At 34.9% G+C, this 13,706-nt stretch overlaps 1 long non-coding RNA gene across 1 annotated transcript; it reads left to right on the top strand.

Moving 5' to 3' along the window:
• Window positions 1-489: 489 nt before the first annotated feature.
• LOC112442955 (uncharacterized) lies at window positions 490-13,061 on the top strand. Its single transcript, XR_003031188.2, has 2 exons — window positions 490-614; window positions 12,805-13,061. It is a non-coding gene; the product is annotated as an uncharacterized lncRNA (long non-coding RNA).
• Window positions 13,062-13,706: the final 645 nt, after the last annotated feature.

Raw genomic sequence — 13,706 nt, 5'->3', positions numbered from 1 at the left:
CAGTAAAATTGAAGCTTCCTTCCAGTATCTGTTAGTAGCAAGGCTGTCAAAACCATTTAATGTCGTACTTAAGAATATTTCTATATATAATGTAAAGTAATATAAATTGGCATAATCTACCAGTTTCATCACTTAAATACTTTTTACTGCTCCCAACCAAAAATAAGTATTTTGTGTTTCATTTCTTTAACATTTATTACATAATTAGATTATTCAGAGGTTAGCCAGGTAAAGTACTTAATCTCTCTTAAAATGTTGAGAAAGAAAACAAAAAGCATTGAAGAATTACCCTACAAAATCCTGCATTTGTTAATAAATATAGGCAAAATAAATGTAATGAAGAATATATATCTACACAAAAATTGAAAGAAAGTATTTAACCTACTATACTTCTATATCCTTTAGTCTTAATCTTGTTTCTCAGTGACTAAAGAAGTTGGCTAATAGTTTTCCTAGGTTATGTGTGAGTGTTCCATTCTATTGGTTTTCTATGAAGTCACTGTCATGACAACCTCCCTATGGGTCCACCAACCTTTCCTTCCATTAAAATTGTGTCCCAGAGAAGGCGTGAAATAGGTTTACTGCCGACAGCTCATTAAACCGGTAACTTTTAGGTGAGGTGTGCATTGGGATGTCTGAGGGAACATTGTTCTCTACTATTTCAAAATGCTTGAGGCTTAATCAAAAAAGAGTAAAAAGTGTTCCAAATACTCATCTGCTAGATGATACCTAATGCATAGAAATTATTTCTAACTCAAAATGTGATTTTTTTGCGTTTAACCTAAAAATTAGAAGTTAGATAAGACCAGATCTGAGAGATTAACATAGCATCAAAAACATGTTTCTGTGACTTCTCAGAGAATTTATTTTAAAACATTGAGTGAATCGTCTCTCAAAAATATAATACAAAGTCTCAGCCTCAAAACAAAACATTGAATTCAAGGAATTGAATGTTCCTGCAGAATCAGTAAACATCAAGGGTCACTTAAGCAAGATATCATTTTAAGAAAATTTTATTCAGTTAGAGTCAAGTTTCTTCACTTTATGAAAATCACTTTGTCTCTTTGGATCTTGCTTTTCTCATCATTAAATTGAGGGCACTGATTGAGACAGTCTTTTAAGACAGGTTCTAGTTCTAATAGCTTTGATTTTATATAATTTATAAAAGAAAGAGTCAGATTTTCTACTTCTATTTTAAAATGAACTATAAGCAATAATTTAAATATAACACTATAAATCTGCTCTAAAATATTGATCCCCATGGTTTTCTTAAGTAGAGTTTTCAAGTTTTCTAAGCTGTCTTATTGAAGTGCTAAAATGGAAAAGAAATACTTTCAAATGTATTATGGGAAAATGATTCAGTATATTGTATTAGATGATGAGATAGCTATATCTTTAGAAAGCTTTATTAAGAAATTTAAAATAAATGAAGATATTAAAGGAAGGAAATATCCATTCTAAAATAAGCTCATTCTGCACAATAATTTCCTGAATTTTAGTTGCTATAATTTCTTAATGAGTTAAGTTAGAGAAAATAACTCAATGGTATAAAGTGTGCAGTATTATATATAAAATATATATTGAACTATATAAAACAGCATGTTTCATATGTATAACATCAGTATACATGTGAGGATGATTATAAATTTAATATAAATTAATTATTTGTATTGTATTTTATTTTTTAATTCAATAAGAAAATATTGATATGGTGATACATTCTCAGAGATATTAATAAAGTTATATGACCCAAATACAAATAAATTTAAAATATAAAATTGCAGCCATTACTAACATCCTTAGTAGTAACAGAAATAATAACTCTTTATTTTAATTATTCTCAGGGTTATTTGTGTGCTTTCTTATATATAATTTTTCTGTTTAGATGTATTATGCATTGTAACATAGGTGTATACATTCATGCTTGTATCAGTCAAGTCCAACTCTTTGCGACTCCACAGACTTCAGCCTTCCAGGTTCCTCTGTTCATGGAATTTTCCAGGCAAGAATATTGGAGTGGGTTGCCATTTCCTACTCCAGGGGATCTTCATGACTCAGGGATTGAACTGCAATCTCCTGCGTCTCTTGCATTGGCAGGCAGATTCTTACCACTGAGACACTTGAGAAGCCCATAACAAAGATGCAAAGAAATGCATGAAAAACAGTTCAGTGAATAAGTATGGTGCTGTGACCCACATCATCATTCCCTAATTCATTAATTAGAAAAATCCTGTCTTTCACAAAAGCTAGACCTTTACCCTTAAAATTAACATAATATTTATTTGTATGAATTATCATGCTTATTCCATTGTTGGTTTATAATCTGTATAACTAATGATTTTGTTTTTCCTGATGCTAAACTACTTATGTAAATTACAGTTTCGATGTAAGTTATGGTGTCCTTTAATATGCATCCCAGCAGTACAAAACAGTAGTTTTCGTTATGCAAATTTTGAAAGCTATTTCAAGGGCATTTTCCTGGAATTTTTTCCTTACAGACAGACTGCCTGCCTACTAGAATTCAATGGGAATGTCTAAGTTTGTATACTGAACTATGAACCAATATATATAAAAGTTTAAATGAAGAGACATTTACAGGTATTAATTTATAAAGTTATGTAATAGGAGGCAAAACCAAGCAAGTTTCTTGGTAGATCAAGATTTACACTACAATGTAGTGACTAATCAATACTAACCAGCAAACGCATTAAATTATATAGTAACTGAGTTCCTTTTAAATGCATCAGCCAAAAGCATATATAGTAATACAAAACAAGTTCAGAAAAATCAACAGAATGCAATAAAATGGCATAAACCCCTGTCTATACAAATAGCCACCATAGAACTAGACCATTTTCTAAAGAAAGTCCAAGGAAGAAAAAAATTCTAAATTTGAAGAAATCTGTTGCCAGAATAATAAAACTGTTTCACTAAATATCAGTAAATTATAATGAACAGAAAAATAAATCAATCCAAATAAAATCGTTTTCAATATCATAAATGTATAGGTGGACAATTTATTCTTGTAAATGCATCTTCATACAATGTTACACCCATATTCTCAATTCTTCCAAACTCATTTTCACTGTCCTAGTCTAAGTGAATCTCTTTATGATGCAGTTATCTTTGATAAAATCACAAATACACTAATCATCTCCCCAAAAGATGAATCAGTGTCCCTAAGGTCAATTATTCTCACACTAATACTTATTTTGCTGATAAAAGGGACATCTTTATCTTTGGATTGTTGAAACAAATATGTTAGCTTTTGTTGTTGTTATTCAGTTGCTTAGTCGTGTTCAACTCTTTGAGACTCCATGGATTTTAGCACATCAGACTTCCCTGTCTTTCACTGTCTCCTGGAGTTTGCTCAGACTAATGTCCACTGAATTAGTGATGCTATCTAATCATCTCAGGTTAACTACTATAAACGATTTTTAGTGTAGATGGTAAAGGTAAAGGTATGGATGAGGATAAAAGAAAAAAGGAAAGAACTGGTTAATATATTTATAATCATATCCATATTAAAATAAGGCAGAAGTACAACTAATAAAATCCTAATTTCTGCCATCAGTAACATGGTTATCCCTTATTTATGATATGTATGATCATACCTGCTCATTGCTACACCCTTTGTCCTGAATTGTGAACCCTGTTGGTCCTGTTTTGTTGCCTAATTGGGTGACCTAAGTATTCTTTCTTGATGGATCTTAGTCATTGGCAAATTGCTTATTAGGGTAGTTTTCCATTAATGAGTACAACAAGTGCATACAAATAATAGGTGTACCCTTCATGCCAAACAAAATTTCCTCTTATCACTGATGGGTAGTAGAAATATAATTTCCTCTTGGTAGTCAGATGTTTACCTTGGTATAACACTCTCTTTGTCTGTTGGTTGACTGACATGAGGCATTCGGAGTTGACAAGTAGTCAAGCAGACATTTTGTGTGTGTGTGTGTGTGTGTGTGTGTGCGCGCTCAGTTGTGTCTGAGTCTTTCCAACCCCATGGACTGCCAGGCTCTTCTGTCCATGGAATTTTCCAGGCAAGAATACTGGAATGGGTTTCCATTTCTTATTCCAGGGGATCTTACTTATCCAGTAATCGAACTTGTATCTCTTGCATCTTCTACATTGGCAGACGGATTCTTCACCACCTGTGCTACCTGGTGTATGATAAAGGATAATGGTAAGAGGAGCATCCCATTTCCACCCTTTGGTTTTTAGTCCTGTGAATCCTGGCTTTGGTAGAGACAACACTAAATGTTGGTCTTTGATTCTGAGCATATTGAAAAGGATTTTTCTCAGTAAGATAAAACATTACCCTCATTTTGATGCTATCACTGAATCATTAAAGACTATCTCACCATTCCTTCGTATCAGCTGCTTCATCTTGATTAGGAATACAGTAAAATCATTGAATTTCTTGACAAGAAGCACAATTCTGACCTTAATTTACGGTAAAATGAATTCTTCAGTTAGAAGCAATGCTGTGTGAGAGAAGTGTTACTGGCGGAAAAAGGAAATGCATTTCCAGGCAAAATGTCTATTTCAGTGGGAAAAATATACTACCCCTTCCATGATGGAAATTCTCCAATGTGATCCATGTAAAACCTCGTGTCTGGTTGATGCCCTAGGAAGTGAGCCATAGTGTGTTTAGTGTCAGTTTTTGCTCTGGATGTGGTCATGCTCAACAGCAGCTCTAGCAACATCAGCCTTGGTCAAGGAAAGTTTATTTTACTGAGTTCATTAATAACCACCATCCTTGTCAACATCATCACTTTGTTCATAGTTCAGTCACTCAGTCTTGTCTAACTCTTTGGGGCCCCATGGACTGCAGCATGCCAGGCTTCCCTGTCCATCACCAAATCCCTGAGCTTGCTCAAACTCATGCCCATTGAGTCGCTGATGCCATCCAACCATCTCATCCTCTGTCCTCCCCTCCTTCTGCCTTCAATCTTTCCTATCATCAGAGGCTTTTCCAGTGAGTCACTTCTTGGCATCAGTACTGGAGCTTCAGCTTCAACATCAGTCATTCCAATGAATATTCAGGAAACTCAGTGGAAAGTGGCTAAATATGACATGGGTGGAAATGGGTGGCTGGGGAAAGAGACTGACAGCCACACCGTGGATTATCTTGTATCTGATTTTTAAGCTCTACTTCTGCTTTCAATTTCAGTCATATTAACCTAAATATTCCCAGATTATAAAACTTGGTCTCTGTAAGAGCTCACCACACACCTAGAAAAATATTTAGTACATTCACACAAAAGTTGTTTTCCCCTCTATTCAGCCTTGCAAATACACCAGTATATAAATCCCATGTCGATTTTCTTTCTTTATTAAAAACTAAGCAGTTTGGCAACTGTGACGTTAACACAATTTACTAACACTGGTGCATTGTGTATTATCTAATGGTCATGCGTTTTAATTTAGAGTAACTATAGATTTTATTTTAATTTTAGATTGTATCTTGATTTTTAGGTACTTTAGATTTTTACCTTGGTGTTTAGACTTTAAATATAACCTTGGTGTTTACTGGTGTATATAGTTGGGCAACCTTGATTAAGCTTGCTATCTGTGAAAGGCCAGAATTACTTATATTCTAGAATCCATCAAATCTTTGAAAATTGATAGCTGTATCTTCAAATATATTTATTTGAATTAATATTTTATCATATTTTGTATATTTTTGTAATATTTTGATCATAACTATGCATAGGGATTTTCTTTTTATAAATTTGGAGTATCATGTAATTAACCTTTAGAAATAATTAGCATTTCTCTTTATTGCTATCAGGTGATATTAGTGAATTGTTTCACTAAACTGCCTGTTTTTACTGATTTTATTTTGGAAAGGGGGTAATATCAAAATTTTACACACTGCTTCTAAAGCAAAAGTTTCAACAAGATGCCAAATTTTAAATCCTGTCTAAATATGAAGACCATGCTGCTGCTGCTGCTGCTGCTAAGTCGCTTCAATCGTGTCTGACTCTGCGACCCCATAGACGGCCACCAACCAGGATCCCCTGTCCCTGGGATTCTCTAGGCAAGAACACTGGAGTGGGTTGCCATTTCCTCCTCCAATGCATGAAAGTGAAAAATGAAAATGAAGGCTCTCAGTTGTGTCCGACTCTCAGTGACCCTATGGACTGCAGCCCACCAGGCTCCTCTGTCCATGGGATTTTCCAGGCAAGAGTACTGGAGTGGGGTGCCATTGATAGCTACAACTAAAAAAAATATGAAAGTCATAGAATTCTAAAATACATAGAGGAACTGTAAAATCACTGAGTAAAGGCCCTTGTATTTATTGCTATCAAGCAACTTTCCAAAAATTGTAGTTTGAAAGCAAGGATGTTCATGTTCAGAGACACTAATCCTCAGCTAATTTTTATTTCACCAGTTTTTCTTTTTTCCAACACTATTATTTCTCAGGATATTACTTTCAATTTTAAAAGTAATTCATTTTTCCAAACATTTCTGAGAAAAGTTAACAACTGAAAAGATATAAGTAAATCCAACTTCTCTGTGAAAATTCTCATCCTCATTCCTTAAATTAGCAAAAATAAATAAATAAATAAAAAGATCACCATGTCTTAAAGTCTGCAACCATGTTATTTTTACATTTTTACCAAGCAGCTGAGTGTCAACTGTAAAGAAATAATTGTCTTCTCTTATAATATTACATATGCCATGGTGGACAGTATAATTGACCCACTCCTACTGCAAAGAAGACCTTGGTGTTATGTCTGGATGTGTTGAAGTATTTGACGAAAGAAACTTTGGAGATGCAATTAAGCATAAGGACTTCAAAGTAGAGATAATATCCTTGTTTGGAGTGTATATATAATCACAGGGGTCCTTAAAAGTGGAAGAGGAAGGTAGAAGAGTAGAAGAGAGAAATAGAGAAAGAGATTTGAAATAAGGAGCTTGCTTTGTGATGAGAAAGTCGTATTTGAGCTGCGGTCTAGGCATTTTACAATAGGATAACCCTGCTTGCACCCAGAGTCTGGACATTTAGATATGGACCCCACTATAGGATTCCCACCTTTCTTTCCTCATGACTCCTTTAAAAACAACCACTCAGAACTGAACCCGTGAAAAATTAGTGACCTCTGCCCCAACCACTGTATAAGTCCAGTCACAGATGTTTGCTCTCCTGCTGTCTGTCTCCTGCTTGCCTGTGACATGGGACAGAAGACTGCCCTTCCCCCAGCTCATTGCATTCTGTCCAGGAGTTTGTAAGTGATAAATCTTATGACTTTCCTTCCTTTGGGAAAGTGTACCGAAACTGCTGCTTCACTCAAACGGGCCACGGTTTTCACTTCCGTATTGGAAGCTTGGATATTTAGGGAGCACTACAGAGCCCGCTGGAGAAGACAATGACAACCCATTCCAGTACTCTTGCCTGGAAAATCCCATGGATGGAGGAGCCTTGTAGGCTGCAGTCCATGGGGTCGCTAAGAGTCGGACACGACTGAGCGACTTTACTTTCACTTTTCACTTTCATGCGTTGGAGAAGGAAATGGCAACCTACTCCAGTGTTCTTGCCTGGAGAATCCCAGGGACGGCGGGGCCTGGTTGGCGGCCGTCTATGGGGTCGCACAGAGTCGGACACGACTGAAGCAGCTTAGCAGCGGAGCCCGCTGGGTGGCTTGCACATCATCATTCAGCACTGTTGACACATCAGCCCGGGAGGTTCCAAAACAAGATGTGTTTGCTGAATTCAAAGGTGCAGGAGACCATGAGTCAAGAAGTTTGAGCAGCTTCTAGAAGCTGGGAATAGCCCTAAGTTGGCAGACAGCAAGAAAATATCTGCCACCTTACAAACTTAAGGAAATAAATTTTACCAACAAAGTTAATGATGAGGTAAAAAATAATTATCTCTCAGAGCTTCCAGAAAGGAATTCAACCCTGCTGACATCTTGATTTTAGCTTCAGAGAACTATGTCAAGACTTCAGACCTACAAATCTATAAGTTAATAAATGTGTGTTTCTTTTTTTGTCACTAACAAATTTGTTATAGCAGTGACAGAAAATTAATACATGTATTTTATACCATTTTCACTTTGATGGGAGGCACATCCTACTCTGTTATTTTTATTTTCTGTGTATTTATTGCCTCGTCTCTGGTAAATAATATGCAGGACTGCTCACAGTGCGACTGGTGGCATGGAGGAATTCTGTTCCTCTATTTTCAATCTAGGTGCTTCAGATGTCATCAAAATCACATTTAAACTATTAACCAAAGCAAATTTCTTTTTAAAAAGACAGTTTTTGAAAGATTTTTGTTGTCAAACATGACAGAAACCATGCCAAAAAAAAGAAAGATTTAAATATTCAAAAACATAAAAAATAAATAAATGACAAATGAAACCTCAAATCCCAACTATCTAAAAGCAGAATTTAGGTTGAAAATACTGCCTGCCACCAAGAGAGCATATTTTCTTATCCAGAAGTGGCTAAGGAGGTTATGGAGGGCACTGGACATGGGAGTTAGTTCCCAGGACTAATGCTGAACCTAAGATAGAAATAGTATCTATGCTCAATGTAGAGGAACATGGTAAACATTGACCTAATGAGATTTCAGAATTGCTATGAATCAGTAAATACTGTACATCATATATATATATACATTTTACTTCTATTTTAGATAAGGTTGTCTATTATTATCATGTCTCTGTACCACCAGTGTCCTATGTGTAAATGTCTATGAGTGTTTGGGAGGGAAGCAGAACATTCATGTATAAATCTATATAAGATCAAGAGAATCTATATTCACCCTGACATATTGAATTGCCCAAAAAGTTCATTTGAGTTTTTTCATAAGCTCTTACAGAAAACCCCAAACTATCTTTTTGGCCAACACAATACATAACATCATACCTTTTAAGCCTAATGTTGTAAATGAAGAAATTTGGGTGTTCTGGGAAGAAGGTGAGATTTGTTTCCATATGGGAAAGTTGTGAACATTTATGGATTTGAGGGTACTGTGTGGTAATTAGGTAGTATGAAGCAGATATTCACTCTTTTCTTCTTACACCATCATTTAAATGTTAACATTCTCCTCCCACTGGCAGTAGACTCAGCTTTATCATTTTCTTTTGGAAATAGCATGATAGAACATGTACTGAAAGCAAGGATTTGCATTGTACTCATACAAATAATCTTGCCAATTTGATTTCCGACAAAGATTGTAAAAAAGGCTTTACATGAAACAGACCAGAATGCAAGCCACAGTATGCAGTCGAATCTTAGCTGAACTGCAGCATTGACAATGAGAAATAAATGCTTCTATTACAAGCCACTAGATTTTGTAGTGTTTTTCTTTGCTCAATTATTGTGGCAGTAGATGATTAATACAAACATATTGTCTCATCTCCACATTATTTATTTGAGTTTATAGTGTTCATTGCTTGAATATGTGGCCCAAGTAACTTGCCCAAAGTTAGAAATGTAAAGCCTAGATTAAAACCTGGGGAACCTGACATTTGAGCCACAAAATTAGTTAATACACTGTACTAATCCATTCCAGTATCTCAAATATATTGTGTGTCTACTCTGATAAGCATCGGGATAATATGAGAACTGGTTTGTACCCAAAGTTGCATTTGAGGGAATTAAAGTATGACTTAAAGAAATATGTACTAGAATAAAATAGAAGTCATTAATTTAAGTTTTCTTAAAGAGATAGTCTTACATGCAGTTGGTTTTCTTGAAAATTTAAAATATTGCATCTCCCTTAAGTTTCATATTTATTGATGCAGTTGTGTTTCTCTAGCACTGTTTTAGGTCTATTTTTTCCATAGTACTTGCAGTCCTTATTCAATTCCTTCTTCATTATATCAAGCAGTGACCATAATGGCTTTTCAGATCTGATTTCCAAACTGTCGGCAATAGACGCTCATATTTGATTGCTCGAAATGAACACAGTTCTAGGCCTGTTTGCGCTCTCAAAAAAAGCTATTAAATTCCTAGGACATGGATTTTCTTTTCTTGCTCTGAACCCTTTTCTATGACCAAATAACAATGAGAAGTTCTGAATAAAATATTCTACAGCCAGTTGTAGTATTTTATTCTTACATTTTAAATTCATGGATAAAATTATATTCTTTACTGATCTCTACCATCCTCAGTTCTTTCTGCAGAGGTAAGAGATGTCATTGGTAATATCTATGGCCTCCTAAATGCTTTATCTATATCTTCATTTATATACATACTATAGCAATACCTGTTAGAGTTTTGGAATGTATATGTGTGTGTGTGAGTTTGTACATAACTGGACTAATACCATTGTACTATCTTCAAATTTGCTTTTGAGTCCTAAAAATAAGCTTAAAATTTTTCATGGCTAAGTATATCTAACCCCACTCCCTTGTTTATAACAGTAGCAAGATATTCCATAAAATGGATATATAATAATTTATGTAAAGTTACTTACTCATGTAACTTTGAAATTTTTATTAGAAACATTGATTGGACTAATATCTTTTTATATCACCTAGAGATATTATTTCATGGCTAAAATATTTGAACTCCAAAAGATTATGTTACTTTATACCCACATGAGGTCTTGTGGCTCAGACAGTAAAGAATCTGCCTATGATGCAGGAGACCCAGGTTCACTTCCAGGGTTGGGAAGATCCCCTTAAGAAGGGAATGGCTATCCACTCCAGTATTCTTGTTTGAAGAATACTATGGACAGAGGAGCCTGGTGGGCTCAAAGAGTTGGACACAACTGAGTGACTAACACAGTACTCAAGGTCCATTTATTCTTCCAGAAGGCTTGGAGGACAACTGTTGAAATGTTCACATGTATTTATTTTCCAAGAATAAGCTTTAATTTGCCAAGCCCATACAATCTAAATCATTGAAGAGGACAATAAATGTTTGCCTAATTATTCCATAATTTTCAGGACCCATCTTCCACAAAAGTGCTAATATTTAACAGTATAGTAAACAGTAGCACTAGTTTCATATCTTTATAAAAATAATTTTTTTCTTCTTTTTTAAACTAATTTATTTTTAATTGAAGGATAATTGCTTCAGAGAATTTTGCTGTTTTCTATCAAACCTCAACATGAGTGAACTATAGGTATACATTTTTAAAAAGTCCTTTTTGAAATGCTTTATATCTTAACAGTCATGATATCATTAAAGCAGAGACCTGTGAAAGTATTAGTTGTAAGGACTTGAATTAATTTTTATTTTTTATTCATTTCCCAATTGTTTAAGTGAATAGAGTTTCTGTTGGTATTACTGTCATTTTTTTTTTTCTTTAAAATAGTTAACTATACTACCAAATTGCCTCATATCATATCATAGTTTTTAAGTATTTGTTGTTAAATACATATACACACACATTCCCATATGAACACCCATGATGAAAAATCACAGCAAAATGATTCTTTGTTTTCGTAGGTCCTCTTATTGTCTTTATTACAAATGACTAAAGTGAGGTGATGGAGAAGGCAATGGCAACCCACTCCAGTACTCTTGCCAGGAAAATCCCATGGACGGAGGAGGCTGGTAGACTGCAGTCCATGGGGTCGCTAAGAGTCAGACACGACTGAGAGACTTCACTTTCACTTTTCACTTTCATGCATTGGAGAAGGAAATGGCAACCCACTCTAGGGTTCTTGCCTGGAGAATCCCAGGGACAGGGGAGCCTGGTGGGCTGCCGTCTCTGGGGTTGCACAGAGTTGGACACGACTGAAGCAACTTAGCAGCAGCAGCAGCAAAATGAGATGAAGAGATTAACTCAACTTTCCCAAGGTCATTCATTTATATGGTAAGCCCTGCATCTGATTTCTGAACTTAAATTCTCAAATAGCAAATTAAATACACCATATATAGCGCGTTGTGGTTTTCAATGGATATATTAAATATTTAATTTCTGAAAGACATTTTGATATGTATTAGTTCATCTAGAATTTGACATTAAAATCAGGAGCAGTGGGAGATGATAAGGAACTATAAATCACAGGTTAACAGAAGAACTGTGTAGAATATATTTCTTTCTTAGATATTAAATTAAACATTAAATCCTTGTCCATTTATGTTAATAAGTTCTCCCAAATAAGAAAGGAGCAAACTCTTATTTTACAATTTTTGTGGAAGCAAATTAAACTGCATTCACTCTAAAGTTAAAAGAATTTTAAAAATATACTTAATTTACAAGTTATTGCTGTCATGCCTATATATTTTGTTTCCCCAATTTGGAAAAATATAAATGTAATTTGTAATTTGAAAAATACTAGATTAAAAATAGGGAGATTGCTTTCAAAATCATTCAGCACTCTGATTTTCTGTAATCCCAGAATAGTTCTATTCCAGATCTTACATTAGTTCCAGTTTTATTGTAAAAACAGAAAAACATAAACCATGATATTATATTACCATATGCCTCAGATTTTTTAACCTCAAAGCTATTTCTGATTAATGTAGTTTTTTTTTTTTTTTGTAAAGTGTAATAAAAAGCAATCCTATGATTATTTCCTAATCTGTATTTCTTTCATAGGATAATGGTAGCTGGCAATATCAGATTCATTGGTATATTGACAGAAAGCCACTAAAATGCTTTAAAGTAGAAAAAAATCAATAAATCTTGATTAAGATATAATGCTAGGAAATTATTCTGCTTGGCATTCACCTTTTAAAGTAGATTCAGGACACGTATACAGTATATTAAAATACATGTCTGAATTGACTATTTATACGTAGAAGCTTTCTGTAAGAAGGGAAATGGTGGTACTTGGCTCATTTTACTCATGAATATCAAAATACTCATGAATGTCTCATTTGCAGGCAGCCACAAAACAGGATGTGCACATCCCCATTGTCCCAGATCATTACACTGAGTGAACCATGCATATCCTTGAAACACTTCTGAGGAAAGTGAAAGAGGTGGTATTAAACCTTGATGCCCTTAGGAGATATAACAACCCATCTCAAATGACCCAGCTACAAGAACTATTCCTATCAAGGAGAAATTTGGAAAGAAACCTCTACTGAATTCATGTATGAGAAAATAAAATAATCAAGACATTTTCTCAATGTAATAATTTTCCCATTATTAAGTCTGGATCTTACTATCTATGCATATTAGAATTATAATATTTGTAATATTTATTCATAAAAATTGATTTTGCATTTAATTAAGACATGCCTGGTTGATTTTTATATACTTTTTATTGTAAAAAGTATATATATATATATAACAGTTCAGTTCAGTTCAGTCACTAAGTCCTGTCCTACTCTTTGAGACTCCATGAATTGCAGCACGCCAAGCCTCCCTGTCCGTCACCAGCTCCCAGAGTTCACCCAAACTCACGTCCATCAAGTTGGTGATGCCATCCAGCCATCTTATCCTCTGTCGTCCCCTTCTCCTCCTGCCCCCAATCCCTCCCAGCATCAGAGTCTTTTCCAATGAGTCAACTCTTCGCATGAGGTGGCCAAAGTACTGGAGCTTCAGCTTCAAGCATCATTCCTTCCAAAGAATATCCAGGGCTGATCTCCTTCAGAATGGACTGGTTGGATCTCCTTGCAGTCCAAGGGACTCTCAAGAGTCTTCCCAACACCACAGTTCAAAAGCATCAATTCTTCAGCACTCAGGTTTCTTCACATTCCAACTCTAACATCCATACATGACTACTGGAAAAACCATAGCCTTGACTAGATGGACCTTTGTGGCAAAGTAATGTCTCTGC

The sequence above is a fragment of the Bos taurus genome, chromosome 20 (assembly GCF_002263795.3).
Source record: "Bos taurus isolate L1 Dominette 01449 registration number 42190680 breed Hereford chromosome 20, ARS-UCD2.0, whole genome shotgun sequence".
NCBI classification, from domain to species: Eukaryota; Metazoa; Chordata; class Mammalia; order Artiodactyla; family Bovidae; genus Bos; species Bos taurus.
The sequence above is the reverse complement of the archived record's forward strand: the minus strand, read 5'-3'. Positions and strand labels throughout refer to the sequence as shown.